The 10,515-nt window shown below is 32.2% G+C and overlaps 1 non-coding gene and 1 pseudogene across 1 annotated transcript; both read right to left on the bottom strand.

Moving 5' to 3' along the window:
- The window catches only part of LOC102895447, a 26,284-nt pseudogene that overhangs the window by 11,144 nt on the left and 4,625 nt on the right, over positions 1-10,515 (bottom strand).
- On the bottom strand, positions 1,571-1,701 carry LOC112472068. The gene has a single exon (XR_003043510.1). It is a non-coding gene; the product is annotated as a small nucleolar RNA SNORA72 (small nucleolar RNA).

Raw genomic sequence — 10,515 nt, 5'->3', positions numbered from 1 at the left:
TATGTTGATTCTTCCAATCCAAGAACACGAAATATCTTTCTATTTCTTTGTATCTTTTTCTATTTCTTTTAATAGGGTCTATTTCTTTTAATAGTTTTCATTATATAGGTCCTTCACTTGTTTCATTAAATTTATTCCTAGGTATTTTATTTTTTATGGTGTAATTGCAAAAGGTATTATTTTTTCTACTTTTTTTTCTGACATAGAAGTTCAGTATTTTATTTCTCCTTCATTGAAACCTTTGTACATTCCAATAGCATATATAGTCTGCATTGATGAGTCTGAATCAAATTATACAGCTAAAAAGATATTTCTAGACTTGCTTGTAATTTGTAAATAATAGAGACTAACCATTAACATCTTTAGAATTTTTCAGAAATAGTAACTATACTCAGGCTGAGAAGTTGATCTTTTTTTTTATGTCATTATCTTATTTTGAAATAACATATTCCATAGTTTTTGTTACCATCTAGTGTTAAATCTTTCTATTATTTATATTTTATAGAAGTAATTTCTAACATTTGAGTGCTTACAAGCACTGTTCATTTTATTCTCCCCATAACTTTAGAGTTGAAGGTAATATCATTAGCTTACCTTTACAAACAAATGAACTGAGATAGAGAGGTTATGTCACTTGACAATGCGTGATTAAATTGAGATTTTTATCTCAGGCAGTACAGTATGTGATTATTATTAAAAATAAATTCAGATGAAACAGAAGAGTGTAGTAAGTACATAAAGCAAATGTTCTTTCAGTTTTCTCTTGATAGTTCTATTTCCAGCATTGGAAGTAGGCACTATTATATTTTGTCTGTATTTTTAGACCTGTTTAATATTTAGACCATACCACCTTATATACACATTTATATATATTAACATTTTCTAATACCCATTTTAATGATACATTAAGTATTTCTACCTGGGAAACAACATGACACAGTCAGACTAGGTGACTTTTTCTTAATGTTTTGAATAATACTGAATTATACAAAAATAAAAAATGTTTATAAGATATGTCAGGTTTAAAGAAACACAGTGTAAAGAACATTTATACACCCACTCCAGTTATTGTAGAAGAACATTACCAACAACCTTTAGTTCCCTGCGTGCCTCCCAGTTCTGTCTCTTCCTCTACTTATTCAGAAATAATGACTAATCTAAACTTAATGTATATTGTTTTTTTTACTTTGCTTTATAGTTTAACCATCTCTCAAACATATTATTTAGTTTTGAATGTTCATGTACTGTACATAAGTACAAATCTTTAATTAAATGACTGCTTCTTGTCCTCATCTATATTTTATAAAATTTTAATTGAAGACTTTCCCATCTTTAGTCACCATATTCTTTAGAGTTTCTTATCATGTGATAAAAATATAGCTTTTCTCACAGTGAAAATTAATCTGATTTTTAAAAATTTTACAATTCTTCTAATGGCACTGGTAATAATGAAATTAGCAGTGGTTATCTTAAGTTATTGTACTAGCTGTGCTCTTATTTCTTGAGGTTGATGAAAGCCACCTAGAGTCAGCCATTTCCCACTTAAGATGTATCATATAAATCAGACTCGGTTTATCACCAGCATTTATAAAACCAGACCAAGGGAAAGAAATAGGGGCTAGGGACACATGCATGGTCTTAATACAGTGAGTGTTTAGCCTGTTAATCTGATTTTCTAAAACCTGGTGTACATGTGCTTATCTGAATGTATTAATTACTCAATTCCTTTACTATTAGAATCATAAAAGTTCTATCATCATTTTTTCCCAAACTTTTATTATCTATTTCCTCTTTAACTCCAGAAATAAGTCCAGATTAACAAAAAACCATGTTCCTTCTTCCAACTTCTGAGAACAGTTTTGGCAGAAGATAACCATTAAATGTCCAGACAGGTGATATATTTTTCAATCACATATTTGTTTTGCTGCTGTGATTATCCACATTCTCCATGCATCTAGAATATCTGTTGCATATTTATTTCCCCCCAAATATTGCTTTTTTCTTTCACAGTGTTAATTGCCTTTAGACTATCATCCCCCACTGCTACTCCACCCACAAGTCTTGAATTTTTGTGCTGATAAATGTAATTATCTTAATCTCTATTTTAATCTCTAGTGCCAGTTAATTTCCTATTCTTGTATTCAAGTCATAAATAGTGCTGCAAAAGTCTCAGATATACTCATGAGAACATATAAATTTTGTTATTTTAAAATCAAGCTTATTTCATTATCTACACTCTATGCAATGAGACAGATACATAACCAGGACATAAGTCCTATATGTATATATTTTTATGGCACATGTATGACAAATGAATGTACATATTGTTCCTGATCATCACCTTTAGTTTCCCCTGATAATTACTAAAATATTTTCTACAATTTTTCTTCCTTTTTACAATACACCTTTATCCTACATAGTATGTGGGTGTCCAACGTAATTTAGGATTGTGTTCTCTTGGTTTCAAATTTCACTTTTACATTGATAAATTCACTCTATTGCCTACCAAAAATATTCATACTAATTTCCTAAAGAATCCTTTCCTCTTGTCTATAGGCCACTTAATATTTAGCCATCATCTACAAAATACTCTTTTCTACAATGCCAAGTATATATTTTTTGAATTATTAATTCAACAAACATTATAGATTCAGGGGATGAAGTAGTATCACTTCTAATAGAGTTCATGCCCTCATGAAGCTAACACTCCTGTGAAGGAGACAGACAGCAGACAGCCAGACATGTAAAGCAATTATAGAATGTGACCAGGGCTACAAAGGAAATATGCAAGTTGATGTGAAAGGGAGTAATTAAAAAGAGGGATACTATCTTAGAAATGTGACTGCCAGGTGGATCTCAAGTAGAAGAAAAGGTAAAAACTAAATTAGTTTTATTGTTCTACTCTATCCTTTCAATGATTTTAAAAAGCCTAGGGCTACATGTCTTCCCATGTGAGTCGACTAAAGTCAATGGGATTAAAAAATTTTAGAAAAGTTCTTGAGTACATTAATAATGAAGACAACAACCATCATTATTGGATCTACATCTACTTCTATAGAAACTCACTAACAGTGAAAACCCATCTTTTTTCCATGGGGCTGTTAAAAGAATCCCACCATTTTTATGTCTGACTATTTGTTCATCTGAAGGTTATATTGGATACTTGTTGCTCTTATTTCCTCAGAACATCTATATTTACTGTCCTGTTCAGTGGGCAAAAATATAACTCAAATAGTGTTTTTTCCCCCAACTCTTTTTTTCTCTGTTATTTAATTCATCAGCCTCTTGACACTGCCTTTGGCTTTCTTCTATAGCCTTTGGTTCTTTCTGCTTGTAAAATCTCTTTCATTTTGTCTAGTAAAAACTATTCATCTTTGTTAAAAAGTAAAGGAAAGATAGATGTTCCTCAAGATTATTAATTATATTCACAGGTATTTTAGTGATTCTCATCCAATCTAGTATGAGAGTCTCATAAAAGAACACCTGCCTCTGTGCTTTGATGCACTCCAAAAATAACAGTCAGGTGACTTGGACCAAGGCTAATTGGGGTCTTCCAATTCAAAGTTCAGTTCTCTTTCCAACACATACACAGAATGAAGTGGAGATTTCATAATTTTTCCGGTTTAGCAGAGAAACTTGATGTTTGAGATTCCTCCAAACCAATTTTGGGTTCTTATTCATTAGAGTGTAGACAAATTGAGTAAGTACAATGGATGAGTTCCAAACTTTATAAATTTTGTGCAATGTGGAAAAAGCTTAAGCCAAAAAAGGAAACAATATGTAATTAAAAGAATAAACTTGAGTATCTGATGAAAGTTCTAAAATTGCGATTCAACAAATTATAAGTGTGTGAATTCAAGCAGTTAAATGATTATAAATTAAAAGACATAATTATCTTTTTAAAGATGTCAACTCCTTTATAGTTCATATTTATTACAGCTTATTGTTAAACATTCCTGGAAGTGAATGTGTTATGTGGAACTATGCATGTCAAACCCAAAGCCATGTGATTTTTTCTAAGTTTATCAATCTTATAGAGAATTCTTTCAAAATTGAATTCTTTTATGATATTTTAGCAGTAGGAATAAGAATTTCTGTAGATCCTGAGATGATCATTTCTCTCCTCCAATAAGCACTAAGTAAATTTATTTCATAACTTTGGAGACTAGGCATAAAATCTTGATGGCTCTATTTTTGCTATGATGTATAATATTTTCTCATTCTATGTTTCTAGGTTATTATAGGGAATTTTATAATAAAGTACGTTGTCTACTCTTGAAATAATAATAGAAAGTTAGAAAGTTTAATGTTTTCCACTATGAAGGAAAACATAAATTTAATTAGCACATTCAAATTCTATTTTGAAAAGTATTTAGTTAATTATTTTTGTCTAGAGCTTTCCCATTGTTTCAGAAAATCAAGCATTATGACAGGCAAACATATGCCTGAAGAAAATAGATTTATTTTTTATTTTACATGCTATTATCTCTTCCAATTACCCCCCTTTTAAAATATGAAAACAGTAATTCAAAATAACTAGTGTTTAAAGTAACTGTGTGTCAGGATACCCACTAGAAAAGACAAGGTGACTAAAAAACTGTTCTGTCATTTTTGAGGCACAATATGTGGGCAACCTTTCTATGGGCCATAGTTTGCAAATATGTAAGGTCAGCTTGTGTGAATTCTCTTTAACTTATTTTCCTTGCCTGTTGTTGTTCAGCTAAGTCCTACCAGAAAGAACGTGATTCTTATGAATCAAAAAAGCACAAAAGCATTAGGTCACTGGGCCAGTAAGTACACTGAAATTTAAGGTTTCTTCTTGCGTAGTGACAGTTTTCTCAATATTGAATCAAATGTCAATAAATAACCACATGTGTCTGTAAAGCTCTATAATCTTTATAATGTTTTATTCTTATATAATGAATGATATATGTCCATTAAGAAAATTAGAAAATTACTGTAAGCAAAATGAAAAAAGTTAAAATGCTCATGATATTACCAACCAGATATATCATTTTGGTGCATACTCTTTCCATTTTTTGAAATATAACTTAATTTTTTCTTTATTTTTATTCTCTCATCTTCTCTTTCACTAAAAACATCTCCTCATGTAAAATATTTTTAAAACTTTTAAACGTAGGTAATAAAATGATCTTTAATGGTCAGTGATAGACTCAAACATTTTTTAAACTACATAAGTGACCCCACTTACTGAAAAGATATTTAAGAGTTACTTTTTAGAAGCTTCCTAGAAGTAGGAGCCAGTCAAAAGTCCATGCACTCAACTTATTCTCTATTCATATTTGATTCAATAACTTTAGGAAAACTTTCTGAAATTAATTGGTCTAAGTCTTTAACATTTCAAAAACATAAAAATGATGTTGGTGATGATAACAGATTGTTCTCAATTCCACTAGACATGATGCGTACATTTATAGTATGTTTCTTTATAAATGATAAATACATTTCCTTGTAATATGATAGTCACTATGGGGCCCTTCATTTGCCCATTGAGTATTCAAAAAGTTTTTTGACCCAGAAGGCAAAATAGCCAATAAGCACAATTTGTGCTCTGTTGGACACTTTGCTTCATGAATGTTTGGCTGATTTTCTCAAATGTCAGAAAGCTTGATGACTTATCAGAGTTATGAAAAATAAACATATCTAAGCAATTATAAATTAGATTTTTAAAAGGAAACTTTTCATGTCCCTTTCCAGTCACTAATACCCTTTTCCATTCTTCAGTCGAACTCTGGTATTCTAACATCTAACCAAAGAATAGTTCTGAACTTTATATCAATAAAATCATATGGTATATATATTTTTGTCTTCTTTTGCTCATACTATATGTATAAGTTTCATCCAAATACTCCAAGTAGCAATAATCTATTTGTTTTCATCACTGGATCATATTCCATTATATAAATATACAAAATTTATTCATTTCAGTATGAATAATGCTGCTACGAATACTCTGGTATATGTCTACACCCACACATGTACCTATTTTTTTTAGCTATTTACTTATGAGTGAAATTGTTGGATTATAGGTTGCATTATCTGCACAACTTTAGATTCAGACAAAAAGAATTGTTTCCATTTTGTTTTTATTGAGGTAACACTGGTTTATAACATTATATAAGTTTCAGGTATAAAACATCATAATTCAACATCTGTATATACTACAGCATGCCAAAGGTCTAGTTTCTATCTGTCACCATACAATTGACACTTTTGACCCTTTTCACCTTCTCCTTTGGTAACCACCAATCTGTTGTTTACATCTACAAGTTTGTTTTTGTTTTTGTTTTATATTCCACATACATGTGAAATCATAAGGTATTTGTCTCTCTCCATCTGATTTATTTTACTTAGCATAATACCCTCAAGGTCCATCCCTGTTGTTGCAAGTGGCAAAATTTTATCTTTTTATGGCTGAGTAGTTTTCCCTGGTATATAATATATACCACACTTCTTTTTCCATTTTTCTATTGATGGACATTTAGGTAGTTTCCATATCTCAGGTATTATAAATATTGCTATGAACATAAAGGTGCATATATTTGTTGAATTAGTGTTTTTGCTTTCTTCAAATAAATACCCAGAATCATATCATAATTCTATTCTGAATTTTTTGAGGTATTTTGCTTTCTTCAAATAAATACCCAGAAGTGGAATAGCTGGATCATATCATAATTCTATTCTGAATTTTTTGAGGTGTCTCCATTCTGTCTTCCAGAGTGGCTATACCAATTTACAGTTCCACTGGCAGTGTACAAGGGTTTCCTTTTCTTCACATTCTCTCCAACACTTGTTATTTCTTGTCTTTTTTGTTAATAGCCATGCTCTAGGTGTGAGGTAGTATCTCATTATGGTTTTGATTTGCATTTCTCTGATGATTAATGATGTTGAATATCTTTTCATGTGTCTATTGGACATCTGTATGTCATCTTTGGAAAAATGCCTATTCAGATCCTCTGCTCATTTTTTTAAATTGGGTTGTTTTTTGTTCTTGAGTTCTTTTAGTGTGTGTGTGTGTGTGTGTGTGTGTGTGTGTGTGTGTGTGTGTGTGTGTGTGTGTGTGTGGTCCTTGTCTGGTTTTGGTATCGGAGTAATGTTGGCCTCATAAAAGGAGTTAGGAAGTGTTGCCTCCTCTTCAATTTTTTGGAAGAATTTGAGAAGAATAGGTATTAAATTTTCTTTGGATGTTTGATAGAATTCACCAGTGAAGTCATCTAGTCCTGGACTTTTGTGGGAAGTTTTTGATGACTGTTTCAATCTCCTCCTGGTTACCAGTCTATTTATATTCTCTATCTCTTCATGATTCAGTCTTGGAAGATTGCATGATTCAAAGAATTTCTAGGTTGTTATATAGTTGCTTAGTATTTTCTTAAGATCCTTTTCTTTCTATGGTAGGCTTTGTTACTTCTCTTTAGTTTCTGATTTTGTTTATTTGAGCCCTGTGTCTTTTTTTCTTAGTCTCATAAAGGTTTGTCAGTTTTCTCTTTTCAAAGAGCTAGCTCTTAGTTTCATTGGTTTTTTTTATATTGTCTTTTTTAGTCTCTTTCATTGATTTCTGTCTAATTTTTATTATTTCCTTCCTTCCACTAAATTTAGGCTATATTTATTCTCTTCTTCTAATATCTTTAAGTATAAAACTAGATTGTTTCTTTGAGATATTTTTCTTTCTTGATTTAGACATCTATTGCTATAAACTTCCCTCTTAATACTACTTTTGCTGCATTGCATAGCTTTGGGTATGTTTTATTTTCATTTTATTTTTCTCCATGTATTTTTTCTCTTTTTTAAAAAATTATTTTAGAATTATAGTTGACATACAATATTTTATTAGTTTCAAGTGTACAACATAGTGATTAGACATTTATTGTATTTTTTTTTATTTCTCCTTTGATTTCTTCATTGACCCAATAATTGTTCAGTAGCATGTTGTTTAATTTTCACATATGTATGACTTTTTCAGCTTTCTTTTTATAGTTAATTTCTGGTTCCATACCAGTATCCTTGATATGATTTCAGTCTTCTTAAATTTATTGGCACTTGTTTTGTGTCCTAACACTTGGTCTACCCTTGAAAATGTTCCATGCGCACTTGAGAAAAAAGTGCATTCTACTGCTTTTGGGTGCAATGTTCTGTATTTTTCTATTAAATCAATCTGCTCTAATGTGTCATTTAAGACCAATGTTTCCTGGTTGACTTTTTGTCTAGATGATCTCTCCATTGATATAGGTGGTATATTAGACTCCCCTGCTATTATTGCTTTGTTATCAGTTTCTCCTTTTAGGTATGTTTATAATTGCTTTCTGTATTTCAGTGCTCCTGTATTGGGTGCATATATTTTAATAACTGTTATGTCTTTTATCATTATATAATGTCAATTGTCACCTCTTGTTATTACTTTTTTTGGCTTAAAGTCTATTCGGTATGGCTATACCCACTTTCTATTGGCTAATATTCGCTTGGAGTACTGTATTCCACCCCTTCACTTTGAGGCTGTGTTTGTCTTAGAGCTGGAATGAGTCTCCTGAAGGCAGCATGTAGTTGGGTCTTGTTTTTTAATCTACCCAGCCACTCTGTGTCTTTCATTGGTGAGTTGAAATCATTTACATTTAGGGGAATTATTGATATATGAGGGCTTACTACTGCCATTTTATCTTTTCTTATCTGATTGCCCTATATCGTCATTGTTTCTTTTCCCTCGTGTTTCTTTTCCCTTTTGTGTGTCATTTTAGTCTGATGATTTTCCATGATGTTTTTTTGTTTTCTCTTTTTTAATGTTTTGTGTCTCAGCTTTGTATTTTTGTTTTGTGGTTACCATGAGGTTTGTATAAAACATCTCATAGATTAATTAGTCCTTTTTCTGCTGGTAGCATTCTATTTTCATTTGCCTATAAAGGTACCGTCCTTTTCTTCCTCCCCTCTTATGTTTTTGTTATTGCAAATTATCCCTTTTTTATTGTTAGTTTGTTACCAAATTGAATTAGCTAAAGTTACTTTTAATATTTTTGGCCTTTAACGTTTATGTTATAATTAAATCTTTAACAGCTAATTCTGGAAGAGAGTTGCAGTTTTCTATTTATTGCCTTACTCAAAGTTTTGTGTACTTTTGTCTTTCTGTTTGAGGTAAAAGAGGTCCTTTCAACATTTCTTGTAACGTAGTTCTAGTGGTGGTGAACTCCCTCATCTTTTGTCTGTGTGTTCATATCTGAAGGATGACTTTGCTGGATAGAGTATTCTTGACCTGCAGTTTTTATCTTTCAATATTTTGAATATGTCAGTCCACTCTCTTCTGATGTGTAAAGTTTCTGCTGAGAAAGCTACTGATAGCTTAACAGGTGTTCCTTTGTCAGTTACTGTCTTTGTTTTCCAGCTGCTTTAAAATTATTTCTTACCATTGCCTTTTGTCAGTTTTAATATAATGTGTTTTAGAGAAGGTCTTTTTGCACCGAGATAATTAGGTGTTTTATTAGCTTATCCAGTTCCTTCCCCAGTTTTAAGAAGTTCTCAACTTTTATTTCTTTAAATAAGCTCTCTGCTCCCTTTTCTAATGGAGTTGAACAGTTCTTTCAGAGTCATAAAAAAAAAACCTAGTTCTCTTTCTTCTTCCATGTGAATGAATTCTAGATTTCTGTCTTCAAGCTCACTAATTCTCTCTTCCACATGATCTGCTCTATTTCCAGTTCTTTGTAATGCATTCTTCATATCATTTGTTAAATTCCTCGGTGCCAGAATTCATTTAGTTCCTTGTTAGAATTTCAATCTCTTTGGTAGGACTTCTGTCCATTAATTTTATTCCTGAGCTCATTGACCTGCTTTCTTAAGTTTTCTTGTAGCTGGTTGAGTTTCTTCCGCACAGTTACTTTGAATTTTCTATTAGTTATATCACAGTCTTCTGTAACTTTAAGTTTGGTTTCTAGAGAATTGTCGTTTTCTTTTTGAGGTACCATGTGACCATGAGTTTTAATGGTACTCAGTGAACTGTCCTGTCTGCCAGTGCATTCAGAGTAGTGGACACTTTTCTTATTTAGATAGAGCTTTATTTGCTTTGATCCTAACAGTTCCAGTTGGTAATTAGGTGCCTTTCTTTTGTTTTCCAGTAGGTGGCGCTGTAGCACAAGATTTTTGGTTTCTCTTACCCAAGCTGCCTCTGGCTGTATTTGAGAGTCAGCACTTTTCATTGTCCATTGCCTGTGCTGGAAGTGCTGTTGGTGCTTCTTGTGACCCTGAGGTTGCTGAATCTTTGCACTGCTGGTGTCATTGAGGTTGCAGGCATCATGCCAGGATCACCATGATGTTGGGTGCCTTTTCTGTCCCCTAGGCTTTTGGGTTCTCAGGCGGTGCCACCATGAACAGGAGGACTGAGGTTTCAGGCACCACTGCGGCAGGAGAGACTGGGATTGTGGGCCGCTGTTGCTGCTACTGTTCAGTTCCCTGTGGCCGCAAGCACCGCTGTGCCCAGAGAGCTGGAGTCACATGTGTCACCTCTGCTACTGTTAC

The sequence above is a fragment of the Pteropus alecto genome, unplaced genomic scaffold (genome assembly GCF_000325575.1).
Source record: "Pteropus alecto unplaced genomic scaffold, ASM32557v1 scaffold78, whole genome shotgun sequence".
In the NCBI taxonomy this organism is placed as follows: domain Eukaryota; kingdom Metazoa; phylum Chordata; class Mammalia; order Chiroptera; family Pteropodidae; genus Pteropus; species Pteropus alecto.
Note: the sequence above shows the minus strand (reverse complement) of the source record. Positions and strands in the feature narration are given on the sequence as shown.